Source organism: Pseudophryne corroboree, chromosome 2, assembly GCF_028390025.1.
Source record: "Pseudophryne corroboree isolate aPseCor3 chromosome 2, aPseCor3.hap2, whole genome shotgun sequence".
In the NCBI taxonomy this organism is placed as follows: domain Eukaryota; kingdom Metazoa; phylum Chordata; class Amphibia; order Anura; family Myobatrachidae; genus Pseudophryne; species Pseudophryne corroboree.
The window spans coordinates 504,944,127-504,969,170 of NC_086445.1; the positions used below are offsets into that span (position 1 = coordinate 504,944,127).

Here is a 25,044-nt window from a genome sequence, read left to right on the forward strand (position 1 = left end):
ACATATTTATAATATATCTCTATAGCTCAATCACATTACATTTTACACATCACACTATACAACTGTACCAATTCCATTAAAATATGTATACAGAGCCTAAAACATGAAAGTCAGCATAGGTACAATATGTTGGCATTATTAATCAAGTGCTCTATTTTGCCAATAGAGGAAATAATTTTGATTTGTGATCTAGTACTTCATATTGGGGCTCTTTAAAATATGTGTTCACTGAATGAAAACAATATTATGGGGCGACTTTCATTCATTTGCATATAAAGCAATGAAGATATGTGTTTGATTAAATTATCACATAATATCTTAATGCTGGGGATAACATAATGGATACAAGGCAATCTAATAAATAATTAGATCTCCATGATATGGTTAAATTAAAACGTACAACAGTAAAGTTGATTTGGTTACTGAAAAAGATTATGAAAATTTGATTATTTATTCAGATATTGAGATATTACCACAAAATTCAGTTTTATATTAAAGTTTACTATGCTCAGTGCCAAACTGGCTATTCTGCTACTTTATTAGAAAATGTATCCAGGTTACACAAATTGTCATAGTTTTAACAAATGTTTGTAGATGTACCCCTAGGATGTCTCCATCTTGCAATAAACTTGTGAAAATCTAGAGTTAATTCTGGAAGGTGAATTTATCAATTTTGTGTGCACACACATAGTAATATGCCGCATGAATGGTGATTCCACAACAGATCTTGAAAGTAGGCTGATTTATCAATACTATCTTACACAAGATAGCACTTCGTCTATTTTGGATGTATTTTACATGGGGTTTATTGTGGGCTCTTGGGTTATGATGATTTATTCACATTAGGGGTGGCAGTTGTATAATGAATAGAGTTTAGCTCTGTAAAAAAAGTGATTCCATTACCTGAGTAATTGCCCACTGGTTGCCACATTTTGCTTCAGTGATTAGATAATTGTAATATTTAATGGAGTCATTCGACTATAATTCTAATCAACAAACAATTTCATGTTCTGATTGACTACAGATTGGTTTATCCCTGCCTACTTCAGAATGGGCTCCTAAGCAGCTAGTAGGAAATAAACTGAATAAATAAAGGTGCTTTTCCCATAATCAAACACACCATAAAAAGTATCAGACTCCTTTCATTGAATCCACAAAAATATATATGTTCATAATAAATAATGTTTGATAATAACATTTGTCAATTTTAAATTTTGAGGGAGATTTATAGCACATCCTGCTTTACCTCATTACCGAGGCAAAGCAAAAAACCACACTGACAAGACGTATTAACATCTTGTCTCCGGAACACGGGAGTATAAGCTCATGCCTCCGGTGTTCCCAGCTCGTGCTGATGCGCTGAGTTTCTCCCCAGGCCAGCTCCACTGGGCATGCACGAGATCTCGCTACTATTGTGAGATCTCACCAGCAGCTACCGCAGCCAGGTACGGCACTGTCCCTGCTGTGGAGATAGGGCAATGCCACCTGCTGCTGTCAAAATCGACAACTGCAGGTGTCGGAACGTTCAGTGCCACCGACCATTCATACATTGCCTGGCATATCTTGTAGATAGCAGCATTGATAATGACAGGTGTCACTGAGCACACTTTACCGTATTCATACATGAGGGATAAGCAGTATCCACGCAAATCATGGCGCTGATACTGCTTCTCCCCCATAACGAGCCTTCATACATCGGCATAACATACTACACCCCTATATTATTTGTATTTGCAAACTTTCTGTGTGACTCAAAGAGCTGAAACATCATTTAAAAGGTTAACAACTTGTTAAAGAATATCATTTATTTTACTTTATATTTCTTAGGGGATTTGTGTTAACACACTACTAAATCATTATGGGGCGAGTATAATACATGGACAAATACAGAAGTCTTTTTGCTGCACGTGAGCTATGATAATGTTTTTCTTGTAGGTGATAAGTCACAGAATTTCTTTTCATTTAACAACACTTTGTGGAGAAGTTAACCTAGGTAAATATCGAAAAATATATCTTGCCATATTAGACTTTACAAGAACAATAAAAAGTCTAAACCAGCACTTAAAAAAGTCTACAATGCATTGATTCTTGTGAACTGGTTTAAATCAATAGAGAAAATAAATCACATCACTCTTTTGTAAGTCCATACGCCTGAGTCTACAAACACTACCTCTAATATATATGATTGAGAGATGGTAAAAATATTTTCTGACATTAGCTTCCTAATGGCACCATGAAACATTTAAACCATGTGACTGACCTCTCTTTTTCTTAATAATTTGTCTTTGAACAGACGCTGTGTTGCAACTTTAAAAATAAACGTTTGCTATGATGACACAACATTAGTGCAGCTGCTTCAGTCATTTTCCTACTTAAGACAAAAAAAAGAAAAGAAAAAGAAAACAAAATTCAGAGGTCTTATCAAGATTTCTAAAAGAAAAACAGATGTTGCCCCATCATTATCATGGAGGTGAAATGTTTCATTCCAAAAATGCAATAAATCCTAATAAAGAAAATTAATGTGGGTTCTGCCCCCATCTACACACAGATACCTTAGATAAATCGACTGATAGATACTTCCAGTGCATATTATGATTATACATTTGAGTGGGAAAAAACACAATAGTTTCATCCCGCAAGCCTTAACGTAATTAGATATGAAACAATTTTCATTTTTGCCCACAAAGACTACTATTCAGATTACCATTCACAATTTTTGAATAACAGTAGGAGGAAAATTTATTTTACAAATCAGTGTTTGTGTACATTAAATGCCTTATTGTCCCTTTCTTTTATGTTATTCCTTATTTGTGCAGAATCAATGTTTAATATATAGGAAATATACATGAAGTCATTTGTGTTGGGCCCCTTAGATATGGCTGCCATTATGAATTTTGAAGACACGCTGTGGAATTTATCCAGAATGGTTAAAGCATTGTTACGTCATTTGCTTCTAATCCCTTAACTAGCCTGTAATGAGTACAATATGTATATTTTCTTTGGGGCTTTGGTGATTTATATGCAGGCTAAGTCTTAAACATAAACTTAAGTCATAAAACAAACTATAAACAATCTAGGTTTGATTTGACATACATAGATTGGAGTAGATTTGTTAAGATTGTGTAGCTAAACGCACTAGCTGCTTGCGAATGTATCGTGAGGCAGCTTTACAAGCACTTATATAAAGCGCAGTCTATAAGTGTGTGTACATATGGACACATCCATACAAACACTCTGAAAGTATGGAATGTCAAGTCACAAATTATTATTATTATGCTTTATTTATATGGCGCCACAAGGAATCTGCAGCACCCAATTACAGAGTAAATAAACAAGTAAGCAAAACAAGAAAACAGTGATTTACAGTTCAAGGCAATATAGGACAAGTACAGGGTATATAAACATTGCTGTATTAGCTGATGACACTGACATACTGTTCGTTTCAAGGTAGCAGAAAACTGAGGGATTTTGTACTGTTGAAGGGAGTATGGAATAAAAGAAAGTTTAAGTAAGAGAAGGAAAAGCACATCAGGGAAGAGGGCCCTGCTTGTGAAAGCTTACATTATAAAGGGGAGGGGCAGACAGACAGGGGTGACACAGATGGAGTAGACAGTGTTACTTGTATTCTGGTATTTATCATGTACATACAGTGCTGCAAGTATGGCGGTACGGTGTACCGATAAGAAAATCCCAGCCGGTACGCCACCTTGCAGACATCGGGTGTTGGAGAGAGGAGAGTGCAGCATGCGCCTCTCCTGCCTGCCCGAGTTCCCTGTCTCCAGCAGCAATGTGCACTGAGCCGGTTCGTGAGCCAATCAGAGCCCGTGGACCGGCAGCCAATCAGGAGCTGCCGCTGCCAGACCGCGAGCCCTAACTGGCTCGCGGACCAGCGCCTGTTCTAATATGCTGGAGACCGGACAGAGGGCAGGAGAGGGGCAGGAGGAGTGCGTGCTGCTCTCTCCTCTCCCCAGCAGCAGACCAGTAGCAGAAGACAGTGCCAACTCCAGGCAGCAGCAACAATGGTGAGTCGCACTGCTGGGGCATATCTGGCACTTTGGGGGCATATCTGGCACTCTGGGGGCATGTGTATCTGGCACTGTGGATGCATGTGTATCTGGCACTGTGGGTGCATATCTGGCACTGGGTGGGCATATCTGGCACTCTGGGGGCATGTGTGTTTCTGGCACTGTGGGGGCATATATGTATCTGTCACTGTGAGGGCATGTATATCTGGCACTATGGGAGCATATCTGGCACTGTGGGGGCATATGCGTATCTGACACTGTGGGGGCATGTGTATCTGGCACTGTGTGGGCATATCTGGCACTGTAGGGGCATGTGTATCTGGCATTGTGGGGGCATATCTGGCAATGTGGAGGCATGTGTATCTGGCACTGTGGGGCATATGTGTATTTGGCGCAGTGGGGGCATATGTGTATCTGACACTCTGGGACAACGTGTATCTGACACTCTGGGGCAATGTGTATCTGACACTCTGGGGCAATGTGTATCTGACACTCTGGGGCAATGTGTATCTGACACTCTGGGGCAATGTGTATCTGGCACAGTGGGGGCATATATGGCACTACTGGGGGTCATTTGTGTATCTGGCACCGTGGGGCATTTGTGCATCTGGCACCATAGGGCATTTGTGTATCTGCCACTGTATGAGCATATCTGGCATGGTGGGGGCATATGTGTATTTTTCACTATTGGTGTCATAAGTGTATCTGGCCCCCCCATATGTGTATCACGCCCCCATTTTCATTGGCCACGCCCCATGTGGCATTTGGCCACACCCATTTTTGGCGCGCGCACACAGTACCTATAAGACATTTTTTCTACTTGCACCACTGTGTACATATTACCAAAAAAGGTGACAACTGTGATTGTACAGTGCAGCATTCAGTACAGTCACAGTGTCACCTGTTTTGGTAGTATGTACATGATAAATAAATAAGATACCAGGCTTAATCATTAATGTAGTTATTTCTACCTCATACTAGATTTAATGTATTTGAGGGATTTCTTTAAACTTAGCGACTTCTAGGCAGCAGTAACGGTTACCTGTTACATACAGTGCTATAATATTTTATGAATGTAAAAATAAATTCTCTTATATTGTTAATTTATCAATACCGCTGAGTTAGGGGCAAACGCAGGATTTTAAAAGGGGAGTTTCCAGATATGATCATATATCTCACTAACACACATCTTATTGTGAAAAGCTGCCACTCAGTTATAGTTGAGGGGTGTATTAAGATTTGTGTTGCTATTACCGGTCTACAAAAAGCAGTTCACTTACCTTGATGCCTATTTCTCCCTTTATTCTAGGGGGTATATTTACTAAGGTCCCGATTTTGACCGAGATGCCGTTTTTTCTTCAAAGTGTCATCTCGGTAATTTACTAAGCAAAAATCACGGCAGTGATGAGGGCATTCGTAATATTTTGGAAGTCCTTGGAAAAAATCACGAATCAATACACCATCGGTCAAATACGCCTGCAATTTGGTAGAAATCGGTCATTTACTAAAAAGTGCAAAACACAAACACTGCCGACAATAGCCAAACACTGCCGTGCTAAAATACAAATCGTGAAAAAGTGCTAAAAAAAAACAGACCTGCTTTTTTATCCCGTGTTTGTATAGGCATGCACGGATCCATGAGATCCGTGCATGTTTATCAGTGGGAAGGGGTGGGAAATGTTATAATTTTTCAAAAAAAAAATGCGTGGGGTCCCCCCTCCTAAACCAAACCAGCCTCTGGCTCTTTGAGCCGGCCCTGGTTGCAAAAATATGGGAAAAAAATTGACAGGGGTTCCCCCATATTTAAGCAACCAGCACCGGGCTCTGCGCCTGGTCCTGGTTCCAAAAATACGGGGGACAAAAAGCGTAGGGGTCCCCCGTATTTTTGAAACCAGCACCGGGCTCCACTAGCTGGACAGATAATGCCACAGCCGGGGGTCACTTTTATACAGTGCCTTGCGGCCGTGGCATCAAATATCCAACTAGTCACCCCTGGCCGGGGTACCCTGGGGGAGTGGGGACCCCTTCAATCAAGGGGTCCCCCCCCCCAGCCACCCAAGGGCCAGGGGTGAAGCCCGAGGCTGTCCCCCCCATCCAATGGGCTGCGGATGGGGGGCTGATAGCCTTTGTGAAAAGTGTTTGATATTATTTTTAGTAGCAGTACTACAAGGCCCAGCAAGCCTCCCCCGCAAGCTGGTACTTGGAGAACCACAAGTACCAGCATGCGGCGGAAAAACGGGCCCGCTGGTACCTGTAGTACTACTACTAAAAAAATACCCCAATAAAGACATCACACACACACCTTGAAAGTATAACTTTAATACATACATGCACACCAACATACATACATACTTACCTATGTTCCCACGCAGGTCGGTCCTCTTCTCCAGTAGAATCCATGGTGTACCTGTAGAAAAAATTATACTCACATAATCCATGGTTGAAGGCTCCTCTGCTTGTAATCCTTTTGTAATCCACGTACTTGAAAAAATAAAAAAACGGATACCCGACCACGAACTGAAAGGGGACCCATGTTTTCACATGGGACCCCTTTCCCCGAATGCCAGAAACCCACTCTGACTGATGTCTAAGTGGGTTTCTTCAGCCAATCAGGGAGCGCCACGTTGTGGCACCCTCCTGATCGGCTGTGTGCTCCTGTACTGTCTGACAGGCGGCACACGGCAGTGTTACAATGTAGCGCCTATGCGCTCCATTATAACCAATGGTGGAAACTTTGTGGTCAGCGGTGAGGTCACTCTCGGTCAACCGCTGAGCTAAAAGTTCCCACCATTGGTTACAATGGAGCGCATAGGCGCTACATTGTAACACTGCCGTGTGCCGCCTGTCATACAGTACAGGAGCACACAGCCAATCAGGAGGGTGCCAAACGTGGCGCTCCCTGATTGGCTGATGGAACCTTCTTGGACTTAAGTCAGAGGGGGTTCCAGGCTTTCGGGGAAAGGGGACCCATGTGAAAACATGGGTCCCCTTTCAGTGCGAGGTCGGGTATCCATTTTTTTATTTTTACAAGTACGTGGATTACAAAAGGATTTACCGAGGAGCCTAAAACACTGGATTATGTGAGTATAATTTTTTCTACAGGTACACCATGGATTCTTCTGGAGAAGAGGACCGACCTGCGTGGGAACATAAGGTAAGTATGTGTATATGGAGGTGTGGATGGATGTATTAAAGTTATACTTTCAAGGTGTGTGTGTGTTGTCTTTATTGGGGTATTTTTTTAGTAGTAGTACTACTACAGGTACCAGTGGGCCCATTTTTCCGCCGCATGCTGGTACTTGTGGTTCTCCAAGTACCAGCTTGCGGGGGAGGCTTGCTGGGCCTTGTAGTACTGCTACTAAAAACAATATCAAACACTTTTCACAAAGGCTATCAGCCCCCCATCCGCAGCCCATTGGATGGGGGGGGACAGCCTCGGGCTTCACCCCTGGCCCTTGGGTGGCTGGGGGGGGACCCCTTGATTGAAGGGGTCCCCACTCCCCCAGGGTACCCCGGCCAGGGGTGACTAGTTGGATATTTGATGCCACGGCCGCAAGGCACTGTATAAAAGTGACCCCCGGCTGTGGTATTATCTGTCCAGCTAGTGGAGCCCGGTGCTGGTTTCAAAAATACGGGGGACCCCTACGCTTTTTATCCTCCGTATTTTTGGAACCAGGACCAGGCGCAGAGCCCGATGCTGGTTGTTTAAATATGGGGGAACCCCTGTCCATTTTTTCCCCATATTTCTGCAACCAGGATCGGCTCAAAGAGCCCGAGGCTGGTTTGCCTTAGGAGGGGGGACCCCACGCAATTTTTTTATTACATTTAAACATTTTTTTTTTTTTTTTACAAGGTGCACAATGAAGCCCAGCACGGATCTCTCAGATCCGGCCGAGATTCATTATATTAAAGTCGGCAGTGTTTTACAAGTCACTCACGTAAAACACTGCCAAAAAAACCGAATGACATCGACATCGGAAAACCCGAAAATGCAGAATACGGCAGCTTAGTAAATTAGTCGTAATCAATTCAAAAAGTTGCATATTTACACTTTCGATGTCATTCGTGATTGAATTTTGACCTCAAACGGGAAAATACGAATCTTAGTAAATTTACCCCTATATATATATATATATATATATATATACCTGTATGCCAGGACGGGCTGGGGGGAGGGGGTTGCCCAGGTGCCTGATGCAGGATGGTTTGAGCAGAGGAGCCTGCTTATTATTATAATAATTGACATATGCATCTGGTGGGGTTTTGGGAATGGTGAAGTGTACGGTGGTGGTGGTGGTGGCGGCGGTGGTGGTGGATGAGGAGAGTCACCTGAAAAATAAAAAAAGCAAATTGATGGCTGGCCCTGCTGCCCCCTCCCCTCCCTTCATAGATAGACAATGGTCATTCCTCCTCTCGTCCACCCCCTGTCCCCTTTCCCGGACTCATGCTTGTCAAGGAGCATAAGTTATTATTGAATACCAGCACATTGAGCACAAGCACCATCAAACCCCCTTTCACCCCCACTAAAGGCAGTCTGCAGACAGACAATGGTCATTCCTCCTCTCCTAACATCGCCCGTCCCCGCGGACACATACTGGTCAAGTATCATAATATTATTATTGAATACCGGCACCCGCCCGCTCCTGGCATATTCTCGCGCTCCTACACAGAAGTTCAGTGCTGTGAGGAGTGCAGCACCGCTAGCATGCACTCTAACCTCTCAGGCCGCACCACACGCCCCATTCATGCCAGAAGCCAGCCTCTCACTTGCAGTAGTGTGTAACGGAGACAGCTGCTGCAACTGCTGCAGACACGCAGGGAGGCTGAGCTCCTGGCGGACTTAAGGAACCATCCACTAGTGCGATATGGCCTGTTTTTATGCGATTGAGACGGATTGCATGAAAAGTGTCACATTGCATGTCCTTTTTGTGTGATTGCGATGCGAGGCGCGCTCCAGTGTGTCTCCCATCGCAATCGCAGATCACACGGGCTGCCCATTACATTTATCTCAATTGCACAGAAATAGGTTTAATAATGTTAGCTTGCATGAGATAAATCACATGTAAAAAATATACTCAAGTAGCAAATCGCAATCGCAGGGCTCCCGGGAAGCTGCCGGCCAGATTACAGGAAAAATGGATCCAACTCATTGCTGAGATAAAACTTTACTCTATTAAATAAACAAATACAAAAAATAAAAAAATCGGTCAGCTGCTGTGTAAGAGGGTGGTGGTGCCGCGTAGTGCCTGCTGCCGTGCAGGTGTAGGTTCACCACTTACCAGGCGCCGCACTCTCTCACCTTCAGGTACCGGAACCTTCCACGGACCTGTAAATCTTCAGTCGGACCCGGACACGGCGATCCCCTCTCGGAACTGACGACGGACGAACTGGGGAGAAAGTAAACTAACTTAAGGGGGGTAGCAACCCTTCTTCCACCGGAAAAGGGGATACCCTAGGGGGTGGCGGCGACCTTCACCGGTTGGGTGTAAGGTCATCACCGGCACAAAGCCTCAGCCACCCAATTCTCACACACTCGCACTCTCGCGCGTAGTGTGATAAAGGGGTTCTCATGTCCGTGAGCAAACCCCTACTCCGGCGCTCGGGGACAGACAAAGGAACGTACGGACACAGATGTTACTCAGCGTTGGTTCCGCACTGCGGACTTCTTCTCCACTTACAGGTCCCTGTAAGGAGGCAAACAAACAACAGCCGTTACACTAACTATAATGGCAGAGCCCTCAAACTAGCTCTGTGTGTGTGCTGCAACAAACTAGACACAAACTTAACAAACTTGGCTCTGCACGGAAACAACACACATCACAATAGCAGTGCGGGTAAAAACCACGGTGCTGTCCCTTTAATTACCCGCTTCAGAACACCAGGCCAGAGGCCTGACTTTACCCTCCGGCCTAGCGCCCGCCTAACTTGGTGCCCGCTGGGTGACCTGGGCCTAATGCCCAGGGTCACCTTATAGAGTGGGGCTCAGGCTTACAAGCCTGCCTACTCTGCGCACGTTGGGGTAGCCTAGGCCTAGCGCCCAGTACCACCCTTATTCATCGGGGGGGGCGCGTACCTATTAACTGGGCCTAATGCCCGCCTAAACTGCCAATTACCGTGGCTTGGGCCTAATGCCCAAACCACCAAATCAGGGGGTGACTGAAACTCCTAACTGCACCACAGGCCTAGTGCCTGAACTGTGCCCCTGGGCCTAATGCCCGTCCCTGGTGGTCTAGGGAGGAAGGGGGGGGGGTGAGGCCTCTCCTGGTCCTGGGGTCTCCAGCACCCTCTTCTGCCGCTGACCCGTCCCTGGCCAGCGGCGTCGCCTCCACTCCTCCGCGTCCAGCCGCTGCTGGACATCTTCTTTCAGGAGCCCGACGTCTTCTGGCCTCTTCAGCGGCCACCAGAGCTCTTCCTCCCACGTCTGCCGTCCTCTTCTTCTGACACGCTGCTTCTCCTCATCCGGCTCTTCGCCGCTCTTCAGCGCGGCCTCCTTCTTCGGCTCCCGCCCGGCGTCTTCTGTGCTCTTCTGCACGGTCTTGACCTTCGGCTCCCATCTGGTGTCTGACGTCAGATGCTGGGGGTGGGGCCTATGACGCGGCAAGCGCCGATTGGCTCGCTGCGCCCACCCATGATTGACCGCCGCTCCGTGATCCGTGATTGGCTCACGGATGGCGCCAACATTCAAACGCCTCCAGTCCGGTGCAGGGAAACGTCTGGTCCCTGCACCGGACACCCGCCGCTCCTGCACACTGACAGGCACTGGGGACAGACAAGCTCCCATGCACCCTGCAGTGCTGATGTGCCCTGGGAAACAGGGCACATCTCTACAGCTGCACGATACATTGGCGTCCAGGGGGGTTTCTAGGTACTCGGAAACCCCCCCTGCTTGCGTGTATGTGAGTGTTGCCCCAGAAAGAGACTGGTGCCTGATAATAATTCTAATTGATTCATTAATTATCTGCATACTTGTAAATGCAATTCATAAAATGACCATTGTCAGCCTCTGTGTGCTGACATCTTCCACCTGAACTAACAGGCCTCATTGAAGCCATGGGAGATCCTGCTGGTTGACCTTTGCCATAACCTGTCCAGAGTGAGGCCAAATTGGACACTGATCCTATAAGGCTAGCTCACTCAGCCTTAGGGTGACTTGCATAATGGTAGCAGAAGCTGCCTGATGGTTCTAGGCTTCTTAAAAAATGTAAATAAAATAACATCTTCTATTAAAATGACTGGTTAATCTGTTTTGTTGGGGAAGTTTCTTTGTGTTTCTTTTGACATTTCAAAACTTTCCACCTGAAATACTTGAGGACTATTCCTTCAATATTTGAGAATGTTGCGATGTACAGCAGTTATTTGTAGAATTCCATTAAAGGATATCTCCATTCACAAAATATTGTTTAAAACATTGCCGTCCACCAAATTGCAGAATTAGATTGCAAGCTCGCAAGAGCAGGGACTTCTTTCCTCATGTGCCTTTCCTTTTCTTACTTATACAATCTTATACTCCTTACTCCCCTTGATGGCACCTAACCCCGGGTTTTCTATACCTGTCCTATATTGTCTTGAACCATAAGTGCTGTTTTCTTGTTTGCTCATTTGATTATGTACTGTGTAATGGGCGCTGTGGATCCCTTGTGGTGCCATATAAATAAAGGATGATAATAATAATAATAATAATAATAATAATAATAATAACTAGGCAGGTCCTAAGTCAGGGACCCACACACACTGTTCAGGAGTACTCAGATGCATCATTAGATCCTCACCATGCTTCAGCAAACGGGGGAAGAGTTGGTGCAAGCAACGCTGGTTTGGTTTCTAACAGAGGTGTTTAATGCATTGAGGTTTTGGCTGTACAGACTCAGCACCTGAATTATACATAAATGCAGAGTTAAAAAAAAAAAAATTCCCCCTGTTGTTGTAGTTAACAGTACCTCTATAAGCAGTGTATCCTCCTGAACTGCAGCATGGACCAACACAGTTCTGCTGCTTGAGGGAACAGGGCCTTACTGCATCATGGGCCAACACAGTTCTGCTGCTTGGGGGAACAGGGCCTTACTGCATCATGGACCAACACAGTTATGCTGCTTGGGGGAACATGGCCTTACTACAGCATGGACCAACACAGTTCTGCTTCTTGGGGGAACATGGCCTTACTGCAGCATGGACCAACACAGTTCTGCTGCTTGAGGGAACAGGGCCTTACTGCAGCATGGACCAACACAGTTCTGCTGCTTGGGGGAACATGGCCTTACTGCAGCATGGACCAACACAGTTCTGCTGCTTGGGGCATGGGGCCTTACTACAGCATGGACCGTCCAACACAGTTCTGCTGCTTGAGGGAATGTGACCTTACTGCAGCATGGACCAACACAGTTCTGCTGCTTGGGGGAACAGGGCCTTACTGCAGCATGGACCAACACAGTTCTGCTGCTTGGGGAACAGGGCCTTTTGAGTAAAAATGTATTTATGACTGGTCATATCCTTGAAGCCATGATCCAAACAAGCACAGATTACCACATGAAATGTAGACAACCATACTCTTCTACGTGAATAGACAGGAGACTATAATATCAATTGCAATATGTCAATTAAAGATCTAAAGACATTGATTAATGGCTGCTTCAAAGGAAAATAAAACTTCCCAACTGCAAACAATTATGGAAAAGAAAGTAGAGATTCTGAAACTGAGCTCAAGTGAGACCTAACAGTACCAATGTAAAAATGTCTCTCTCCCACCTTCTTAGCCTTTTCGGTAAATAACACTATGGTCTCAATTTCGGTGCTGGCAGAGATCTATAATTCCTCAGCCCAAATGTTCTTTTACTGAAATATTAGACCTAGCAAATTTTGTCAAAGTACAAACTAGGCGTTTTTTTTTAATTGATGTTTGAAATATTAAACATTATCTACTGTACAAGGATTAAATGCGTAAGTGTTCCTATTTTGAAAACCAAGTCCACATAATAACCTAATAACACAAATCACATTCCATGAATTTTGTAAACATTGTGGTGTTTTTAGCAATAAATTGATGCAAGATGGATTTTATGTCTTATTTATATATCACAGTACCTTCAAGTAGAGACGTATGATATAAGCAGAGATGGATCAATTACAGCGTAAAGGGATAACTGGACCAAAAGAAATAGGAAGCTCAGTTACAGTTAGGTTTATAGCCATGCAACCATGACATTCCATTTATAGTGATGGGGAGTTCTGGGGAGAAAAATAAACACAGAAGAAAAAACACTACAACAGTCTGAAGTAAGTAGAGCTGGTGTAGGGAAAATCATATATTACTGGAAAATGTAAACCAGAGAAATGGTAATACATGCAATTACTGTGCTAATATAATAAGCACAATACATGGCAATAAAGGATAAATCACTCATTTATACCATGAGGGTGGCAAATCTACAGTAGAAAACAAGAAAATGAGGGCACATAATGGTGAAATACATACATATGTGTGTGTATAGGTGGACATTATACATCATAATGTTGGATGAAAAGTGTCTTCTATTTTCTTCATCACAACAGTGTATTTCATGGATTGGGTGACTGCATTTTATATATAATAAGCAATGGGGTTTTGGTTCATATATATATATCCTGAAACTTTGACATAATCCAGAGTGATGGTCTTTTAATTCTTTGGAGAAGTCGTTGCTGAGTGCTGCTACTGCGAAATATATATATATATATATATATATATACATACATATATACATATACACACACATATATGTATATATGTACTATATAGTACTATATATACACACACACATATATATATATATATATATATATACATACACGCCTCTCTTTCTCTCTCTCTCTCTATATATATATATATATATATATATATATAAATAAAATAAATATAATTTTGTATATTTTGACAGTGACTAAAAACTGCGATTTTTTTTCAATACAGCGTTTAATAAGATCATTTTGTTACTACTTTCTGTCTGCTCCTAAAGTAACTGAAATATCATAAAGTTATAAAACAGGAGAGATTACATGTAAATAATTGCTACTGTTCGGGGAATAATGTAAAATCTACTGCTACAGAGTTTTCTGAAGAATAGGCAAAGATAACTTTTTTTTAATCATTTTTATTAATTCAAGCAGAGTGATACAATAACAGTAGAAGACCACAGACCCGGTAAACATGTATCACCACAGTAAGACTAAGTCAAATGTGGGCAGTATAATTGTCATAAATCATCCACTAATGGTTACAAGAATAACCTATTCAACATTCAATAGCCTCAGACTCTTATTTTTGTGGTCTCCTTGCAAATGGTAGAGCTTAATAGACAGCAGGGCCAGGGGAAAACTAGTCACGTTATAATGAAGTTGTCTAATAAAGTCACATAGGATCTCTGGGGGTAGCCTGTCTAGGTAGAAGGGTGAAAGGAAAGGAAGAAGAGGATGGAATGAGGGGAGTTGGTGAATCTGTTGTAGAGACTTCACAGGTAGCAATTGTAATCAAATTGTGAACTCATATCTTGTAAGGCAGCGATGCTAACCACTGAGCTACCATTCTAACTAATTACATTATGGCTGTGGTGCTGCTTTAAACTTTTTGTGTATTTAAGGTTTTTTTTTTATGAGGGATATGCGATGTTCAAATATAACTAAATAGAAAAATATATTTAGACAAATTATATATTTTAGGGGAAATAAACCCTGGCTGCAGAAAGTTATTCTGGTGTTCATTGAGGTCTGAACTCTTGTAAAAACCAAACAAAAACACAACACATATTTATATGTTTGTTGTATTGTTTTGTTTTAAAGTGAAGGCATTAAACTGATCAGATAATTCTGTCTCGCTGTACTGCATGACACAGATGGGCGATATGGCAGCAAATAGGTGACCAAGTTGCACTGATCTGGGTCTGTGTCCTTCTTTGTTTGAAACAGGTAGTGAAGTGGTCAACACCCCTCTCCGTGACCTTCCCGTTCACATACATTGGAAAGTTACAGCAATAAGCATTGACACACCACTGCCTGTATTAAACATGGAACTGGTTGCTAAATAGAACAGTACCAGGCTATTGGTCGATTTGAGAAACTGGTAGATTTTGGAATGTCACACTTGGGTAAATAAACTCCAAATGCTATCTATGCAGTAACTGCCAATAACTACTATATAGTAAATTGAGGATAGATTTCTAGAAATAAAAACATACAAATAAGTTATCAGTATACTAGTCTTAGGATAGGCAAGGGCACAGTGCCACCTACATCTGCAGGCAGTTTGGTCATATTTTACAAATTTAGTTATACAGTACATCAAGCAGTTAGATTACACAGGATCCAATGATTGTTTTCAGCAGATACCCTCATACAGTCACTGTTCTCCTAAAAATCTAATAATTATGGTAATTGTTGGCACACAGAAAGCAAGGTCAGGTCATTCTGTCAAAATATTCCCATTCAGTTTATGGCATGCTTCAGGAAAACAGACTGGTGTGACATACACAGAGTGCCTTCTGCACGTAGCCTCCTCAGTAAGTGGATTCTCACTGGAGAGTGGCACATTTTCTTATAATTACCTGTTCTATGAGAGCACAGCCATCCTGCATTGCTTCATTTATGTACTTTGCCCACAACCTGCGGAACAGCACAAATTAGAGAATGGACATGTGTAACAATCTGCAGCTCACAATACATGTAGGAAACTCTTATTGGATCTATAACATATAAATGCTACCTATTATACAGGTTGAGTATCCCTTATCCAAAATGCTTGGGACCAGAGGTATTTTGGATATGGGATTTTTCCGTATTTTGGAATAATTGCATACCATAATGAGATATCATGGTGTTGGGACCTAAATCTAAGCACAGAATGCATGTATGTTACATATAGACCTTATACACACAGCCTGAAGGTTATTGTAGCCAATATTTTTTGTAACTTTGTGCATTAAACAAAGTGTGTGTACATTCACACAATTCATGTATGTTTCAAATACACCTTATACACACAGCCTGAAGGTCATTTAATACAATATTTTTAATAACTTTGTGTATTAAACAAAGTTTGTATACATTGAGCCATCAAAAAACAAAGGTTTCACTGTCTCACTCTCACTAAAAAATTTCCGTATTTCGGAATATTCCGTATTTCGGAATATTTGGATATGGGATACTCAACCTGTATCAGAAAATAACTTAATTTTGAGTTTTCTAGGTTTGAACAAACAATTTTACATTTCTGGCTACTTACATTTTTTCAGTAACAACGGGTGTATATATATATATATATATATATATAAAAAGCTAATGGTTCATCAAATATTCTATCCCTGGAAGACAAATATTCTGTCATACATGCCTCACAACACTGAGGTCATGGGTTCGAGTCCCACCATGGCCCAAACTGTGTGGAGTTTGTATATTCTCCCTATGCCTGCATGGGTTTCCTCTGGGTACTCCGGTTTCCACCCAAAATCAAAAAAATATACTGGTAGTTTCATTGAGTCCTAGCTAAAAAAGTAATCCTAGTGTGTATGTATAAGCGTGTACGTGTACGTAGGGAATATAGATTGTAAGCTCCACTGGAGCAAGGACTGATGTGAATGGCCGAATCTGGAAAACACTTCAAATACATGTGTGCTATATAATTAACTGGTAATAAAATAAAGCTTTAGTTGACAATATATTATTTTCAAGGTTACTATTTCTTATTTTTTCATAGCTTTTCTTAGATTCTTTATTATAAAGCATATTTTAATCAGACCATTATATGATACAAAAAAAATGGAAGAAAACCAGATATCAGACTGATCTATACATTATTATATTGATAGCATGCTCGGTTCTAGAAGTGTGACCAGACAAAATAAGAATCATTATCTGACTATAGCAGTGGTTCTCAAACTCGGTCCTCAGGACCCCACACAGTGCATGTTTTGAAGGTAACCCAGCAGGTGCACAGGTGTATTAATTACTCACTGACATATTTTAAAAGGTCCACAGGTGGAGTTTATTATGTCACTTGCGATTCTGTGAGGAGACCTGCAAAACATGCACCGTGTGGGGTCCTGAGGACCGAGTTTGAGAACCTGTGGACTATAGCAACTGTTAATCCAGTCATGCAGCCTTTACGGAGTATAGTAGTTTATAGCTAAGCCTAAGGGCCCTTTCACATGTTCATTAAAGACATTTATTTAGACTACATTTGGGTTTTTAGAAAACGTGTGAAGAACATATAAATGGGTTAACATGCATAGTTACATTCAGATGTACATTTTTAAAATCCAGACTGGTAAGAGCTGATATCCTGCTTTTACAAGGACTCAAGTTTCTACACTGCGTTACCTTGTCAGATGCACACTAGAGTATAATGTGAGAATGTTTTCTGTTATAAATCTCTGTGTACATATTTCTATACTGTACACATTTCTATAAGCGTGCAATGGTTTTATTTTTTACATTTGCAATATAAATAGTGACAAAATGCTAAATATTTTATTGCCATAGTAAATCTCTCTTAATTGTTCAATGACATTTTGGGGCTGTACAGGATAGATATATATATATATATATATACATATATATATATATATATATATATGTGTGTGTGGGTGGGTGGGGGTTTGTCTAGGGTACAAATGGAAATGGCCATTTTCTTTGGAACGTATTATTGTTATCTTTTATTTATGGTACCAAACAGGTCCACATTGCCTTACACAGCACATAAACAATAGCAGTGCAAACTAAGCAAGAATAAAATGAAAGGAGAAAGACAGTATATTGCTTTTCAAAATATATCCAAATTAAAGTTAAACAATAAAAAAGATTAATAAAACTCAATTTTTTTTTAATCCTAGGCGTCATGTACAATCTCAAATATTTCCTAAACAGTGTTCATACCTTGCAGAACTTTAAGCACTACATTTACATTTGCTATGAATCTACTCTGCATGCCTTTGATGTACATTATCAGGCATCATCAAAGTTTATTTATAAGAAATCACAGATTCCGCAGTGCCATAAAGAGTAATACAGATAAGAGATATGACATACAGGGAGACAGTTTAAGCAGAATAAAAAGTACATGGAAGCATTAAGGCAAAATGGGCACAAACCTTTAAGCTTACAATGTCTGCTGCTTGTATCACCACAGTAATAAGGAATATTTCAGGTGTCACACCAGGAATTTATTGACACGACAGCTGCACAGTTTTGAGACCTATTATCTATTTTATGAAGTAACTAGTTACCAGCCTGCCAAAATAACAGAACAACACAACAGTACTGTCAGCGCCGGCGGCTGTGCGCGCCCGAATGAACACTTGAATTGCTCTGTTGGGTGCCATCTAGTGGCACCAGCGCACAAAAACACTTGAATCCCCCACAGAGGTGAGGAGCAGCCGTAGCAATATACTATATAGGATGTAGATTAAGGGCCTAATTCAAGGTTGATTGCAAAACAATATTTTCCTCTAATGGGCAAAACCATGCGCAGAGCAGGTGGGGCAGATGTAACATGCAGAGTTAGATTTGGGTAGGTTATATTATTTCTGTGCAGGGTAAATACTGGCTGCTTTATTTTTACACTGCAATTTATATTTCAGTTTGAACACACCCCACCCAAATCTAACTCTCTCTGCACATGTTATATCTGCCCCACCTGCAATGCACATGGTTTTGCCGGGTGTAGTATGTGATGCCAGCTGTCGGGCTCCCGGCGGCCAGCATACCAGTTCCGGAATCCTGACTGCCGGCATACCGACAGCTGGGTGAGCGCAAATGAGCCCCTTGCGGGCTCACTACGGACACGGTGGCGTGCTACGTGCGCCACGCTATCTATTCTCCCTCCAGGGGGGTCGTGGACCCCCAAGAGGGAGAAAAGCTGTCGGTATGCCAACGGTCGGGATTCCGGCACCGGTATGCTGGTCGTCGGGAGCCCGGCCGCTGGCAAACGGAAGACCACCTGGTTTTGCCCATTAGAGGAAAATGTTGTTTTGGAATCAACCTTGAATTAGGCCCTAAATGGAGTAATTTGTGATGTGCTCTCATATTTGTATATTTTCAGGAAAATGATATCTTCTACTTACAGGGCTGATTCAGAGATATACTGAGTTTGTACAGCAGCATCAGATCCCTCTGTGTGAACAGCGGCCATTTGAGTAATGCTGGGCACCACCTATACCCAGCCATTCACCCAATATTGGCTGATCAGCCAGATGACTGTATAGGTGTGTATGCAGAAGCGTTAGCTGATATACAGCTTAAAAAGTTCCTGCACTGTTCGGACTTAGAGTTTACATCTTATGTGCTGTTTAATATTTTAGATGCCCAACCTCCTGATCCCATAGTAGACCTAACACACTGACATATTTCTCGCTCACTGTGTACAGGGTCACAGGGGGTCAAGATGGGTACACACTACTTGGCTCATCGGGAGTGTTTAACCCAATCAGCCGAGTGATCGCAGAGGCAACACACCCCTGTTTTGTAAAACAGTCTCAGTTGCTGCCCCCTACCCACCCCAAAGGGCCACATCATGCTTATACAGAGTACTACAAGCTTTGGAGATATACGCAAACCATCAGTGTATTTATCTCTGAATAAGGCCCATAGATGTTTCTCTTTATTATTGCAATTAGCAGAGAAAACCATAAATTACACAGCAGAAAACAATACTAGTTACTGTGCAGTCATACAGTTTTAAACCAGCATCATATATGATCTTACTATCCCTTATGTGTCCCCAATTAATTTTTAGATTTGTGCAATAGATCATCTCATAGATGGCATCTCATACTTTACTTATTTTGACCTTGGCCTGGCTGTGTATATTAATTACCAATTTATGATTTTAACAGTATGTAAAAAATATGTTCTTCCTTTCACACATTCAATGACTACTGTCAATGGCGTGACACAAAATATGAACAGCCTCAGTGTTTCCCTGCTTTCATATATAAATTCAAATATTCTGGGAGGAGAAAGTAAAAAGTAAAAGTTCCAAACAATGGGCACAATCTCAGTGGTAGTTGCAGCAACTTAAAGAAAACCCATTAATTACCTAGTGCTCTCCCAAAATCTTTTGTTCCCAGATGGGAGAGCAGAAAAATACAATATAGATGAGGCAGACAGTCAGGAAGGGATGCAATTAGTATACCAGCACTGGGGATGTCGACAGTCATGTGACCGACGCCGGAATCCCGTAAAATGTGTGTGGAGAGTTTCCTTCATTTTATGTCTGGTGCATTTCGAGGATCCAGTCATAATGAAATAAGATCCTCAATGCATGCTTTACATATTCTTGCCTGTCTATCTTTTCTTTACTTTAAATTGACCCCCTCAGTCATCTACACAAAACCATAGTGAATGAAAGAAAGAATGCCAGATTTACTTTTACCTACCATGTTATTCACTGGTGATATCACAGTCATGTAATTGGGGAATGCCTTCACTTGTGTCAGAGGTCAGATGTGTGCAGGAGAGGTTCCCAAAATGTTAGCTGACATATAATACTGATCTTATTGTAGATGATATGTCCACATGAAATGAGAGAGCAGAAAACAAAAAGAGGGAGATTAAACAATAATTAAAGTCATATAGATTTTTTTTTCAAAATATATAAAACATATAACAATGCTAACAGATCAAAGTAATGTGACTATTTTTTCCCATAACATAAAATAGTCATATTTGACCGGAAAAAAAATAAATGTTTTTGAAGCCTACAATGTATAGTAAGTTATTTCTGGTGAAATGTACACATTGTAAAAATATATTGCTTTGGGTAAAAACTGGTGGATATTCTACCAATCATGAAAGGATTATGCGATCGCAGTTCCTTTTAATTATTTTTGTGCATAAATGATATTTCAGCCTGAGAGATTCCTCACTGTACCTTATTGTGCTGTTGTCAATCTTTTAATCTTTTTCAGTGTCTTCACTAACCCCTATATATATGTCATTAACAAAGCCATTGGCTGATAATCTTTCTCCTGGTTCCTAAAGTAGGATAATGCAGCACTGTCGATATATTGTGTAACCCAGTTGACATACAGTATGTATGTATCAGTGCTAATAGTTAAAATGCAATCCATTATGCTTTGTGAAATTCTCTACAATGTTAGTTCGTGGTCATTCTCTGTATTTTTTCTCAGTAACATATATTTTTCTGTATTCTTTTCCCACTAGTGAAATAAACTGTGAGGTGTAAAATCTGGAGAGCATTGAGCTCAGAGAGAGCCAATCAGACAGGAGTTTCCTATAAAAAGTTAAGGGGTGCTAGTTCTGAAGGCAATCATTGTTAGAAAATCTTTCAAACCTTGTCAAAGCCACAAGCTGATCGCTGGGTTCCTCTCGTTAGGTAAACCATTTGTTTTAAAAGCAAATGTGAGTTGTGAGCAAACCTGAGCATCCCTTAGCTGTGCCTCTTACTTTGTAATGTCCCCACATGGGAAAGCCTGGGAGAAAGAAGAGGCTGGCTTTGAGCAGAGGACACCTGTAATCCTTAGCCCTGGAATGTGTGTGATGATTGCTTTGAGAACATTTACATTCCAAGTTTAGGACAACGCAGAATGCATGATTCACAACCCATTGACACAATAAGCACACGAGGAAAGGAGTGCTGGGGATTTATAAACCCTTCTGCATATTATCATAAATTATGGTGGAGGCCCCGCCCAGAATCTCAGCTGAAGCAGATACATTTCCTAGATTATACACCGCTCCCTTCTAACTAAAGAAAGGTTAGCACTCAGCGAAGGGCATTAGCATGATCGATTTCTTTGTAGCAGATAAAGATAATTGCCAAATTTAAAATAGTTTCGTACAATTTAATAATTTCATTATAATGTCAATGTTTTACCTGGCATTGCATTTGTGATTTTCAATTATCTAATTAGCGCTGAAAACTATAGTGCCAGACAGTTACTAAAAAAGAAGAGGAAAAAAATACTATCAAAAATATATAAAAATGTGGAAGCACCACAACATAGCCTATATATCAGAGGTATAGCAATGCTGAGCATGTACAATAAATATATTAGGAGCTGCAGAAGCTGTATTAAGAACAGTAGTATGTGTAGCAAACGTGTAGTGGCTGACCTATAGGCAGTGTATTTATCAAGTTCATTAGATGTCTTCGTTTTTGTTGTATGTTTAAAATGAAGTGGTAATTGTATAGCTTTTTTAAGTAAAGCAAATAACTTTAAACAAAGTTCCAAACAGATTGACGAATTTATACTAGAGTATATATACAGTATAACAATATATAAATGTAAGCATATTAGGCACCGATCAAGATGATATACTTGTACACGTCCTATATCGTCTTCATATGTTATTTCAAAGCATGATGTAACTGTATAATGCCTATATTTTATTGCTATTTTTATGAATGAACATTTACAGCGTTGCACGAAATGTACATCTTTCATCACATACTGGTCCTCTGAGAATTGTTACAGTGTATCCAGCTTGTTTGCAGTTTCCAGTTGATACATGTGCCAATGTCTGGCGACATTAGATATCACCGCCTATCACGTGACCATAATTATACATGCATTAGAGCCCGTATTATACGATGTCTATTTTTAATATATCTAAACGAAAGTTATGTTCCTAAGTGATCAGTTAGTCTGTGAAGCAGTATATAAAAGTATATCATAAAAAATATAATTTAGAATTGTCTCCCGTGTGTGTGTGTGTGTATATGTATGTATGTATGTATGTATGTATATATATATATATATATATATATATATATATAAAATGATATAATGTACTGTACGACTAATTTAGGAGCTGATAGTCACTTATACAAATGTAAGCATTTTTATAAGATAGAAAAAAAACTAGAACTTAGTTATAAAAATGCCTCCAAATACAGTTTCTTTGCCAACAGCAGTTAATACATTCTTGCATATAGTGCCAGAGTGGTTCGGGCTATGGCGTTACTAATAGATATTACATCACCCCCACACCTGACCTAATAACACCTGGCACCAGCGTTACATCAGCAGAGGCGCAAATCCTCCAGTTACTATAGTAGCCATTTGTAGTTTCGTATATGTCTATTTCTGTTGTTTGGATCAGTGAATCTCTGGTTAGGAAAGACAGATCTATGTATCTCCGGTTGTTGTGGAACTACAAGTTTCAGCATTTTGTGTCTTGTCATTTCAGAACAGCTGGACAGCCAGGGGTTGCTAATTATCGATCTGGAGAGAAACATTGCAGTGACACATCTGGGGAGCAGAATTTGTTGCTCTAGTCATCGTGCAAGAGTTACAGGTGGCAATGATGTAGCAGGTCCTACACCTGGGACATCCTCTCCTGTGTCTCCATGTGTTTGACAGACAGCTGCACACTGTTATTATGGCAATGAATTGTATAAAACAGACACATTACCGTCAGCACTTTCTTTGCGACCAGTGGCCCGAATCTGGCTAATAGAAGCCATCAGCGATGTGCACCTGTCCCCCAGCTGCAGGAAGCTGCTCCCAGTGGCCGGGGGCTACAGGCTCCTCTGCCATCAGTGAGGAAATTGCAGGTTCTCCGGGTGATGCATGCGGGACAGGTAGTGGTCACGAAGGAGGTACTGGTGGGAGAAGGAAACACAAATGATCACTGTGAGCTGCCCTCACCTCTGTGTACCTCTGGCCACCTTACTTAGGGAAACCATAGTCCCTACATGTGACACAAATACACATCATTGCAAGTACTGCTGATACTTTTACCTATTTCAACTCGTGTGAAATAAGCTTTATAGTGGATATTCTTCCTTACCTGACTGCTTCCCGGGTTACCTTGATTGAATGGTTAGGATAACGGCATAAAGGGAAAAACCCATTTCTCTTTTAGATACGGGAATTATGTTCAGTGAAGTTCCATCTGTGTCTCATTTCCCCCACTGATCGAATGAGATACATAGCCTATGTTTACATGCTAATGGTTCCCGGGCACAAATAATAATAATAATAATAATAATAATAATAATAATAATAATCGGACGATGGTTTCTATCTCTCTAGATAAATGTTTCCCCCGTTAAGCAGCAACATGCAAGTTGTGGTTATGCTGTGAGTTGTAGTTCTCATGGAGTTGGAAAGTCGCATATTGCTGTGCTTACAGTGGAATTTAGGAGTAGATGGATAACATAGACAGCCGGTAATCAAAAAGGAAGGAAATGGAAAGTGATTTAAAATAAACCTGAAGGTGACCTCTCGGCGAAACCTTACACCTGTATCTGTTTTACCTGATTGTTTTTTCTAGTTAAATCAGATTGGCAGCTTCCCCATCTGGAAGTGCTTTCATCTCGTGTTTTTTCCCGGACTGCTGGGAGACAAAGAGTTAAATTCATCAACTTCATATTTTACTGATTATAAAGAAACTCTGCAAAGGAAAAAAGCAAGAGAATAATCCTGGCTATTTGTTACTTCTTCTAGGGATCTATCAGTCTCTTATTATTGCTCTGTGATGACCACGGACCTGGCAGGATAGTTACAGGGGACTGAACATATGACCTAGTAAGCAGCATTATTATTCCCTAATCAGTGTTGCCCTGGGTCAGGAATAAGCAGTGTATTTGTGCTGTGTAATACTATCAAACGCAATCGGGAGGGACACGAAATCCGCCATGGCACGATACTGAAGCACAAAGGTGGCAGAGAAGTCTCTACTTCTGTCCTATCTATATAAAAGCCTCTGTGTTTGCTCATTGTGATCCCTAGGCGCCCTGCAACCCATCCTCACCACCTTAAACAAACAGGAATGATAGTTACACCTGACCTCAACCCCCCTGTGTGACAATGCTCCATATGCAAGACGTAACAGGACTGCTTGTATTTCCAAATTTGTAATCCCCGCTAAGAGACAGTGACAACGTTATATTTTTAATTAAATATTAGCTTTACTTAATCCCCTTTATTTAAAGAATGATGTTGCAGTAAATACAAAGCTTGCTTTAATGCACTTAGAATCTCCCACAGGATTGTAAATACAAATCTTCCAAACCTTGCAAAACTGATCA

At 41.3% G+C, this 25,044-nt stretch overlaps 1 long non-coding RNA gene across 2 annotated transcripts; it reads right to left on the reverse strand.

Moving 5' to 3' along the window:
- Positions 1-1,679: 1,679 nt before the first annotated feature.
- On the reverse strand, positions 1,680-24,453 carry LOC135031602 (uncharacterized). 2 transcript variants are annotated; one of them, XR_010227280.1, is made up of 7 exons: positions 24,271-24,453; positions 23,424-23,613; positions 21,883-21,947; positions 20,423-20,533; positions 15,596-15,653; positions 13,104-13,247; positions 1,680-2,368 (listed from the first exon to the last, which is right to left on the reverse strand). It is a non-coding gene; the product is annotated as an uncharacterized LOC135031602 (long non-coding RNA). The 2 variants fall into 2 exon arrangements; XR_010227278.1 differs by having other exon boundaries at positions 20,423-20,538.
- Between the last annotated feature and the right edge of the window lie 591 nt (positions 24,454-25,044).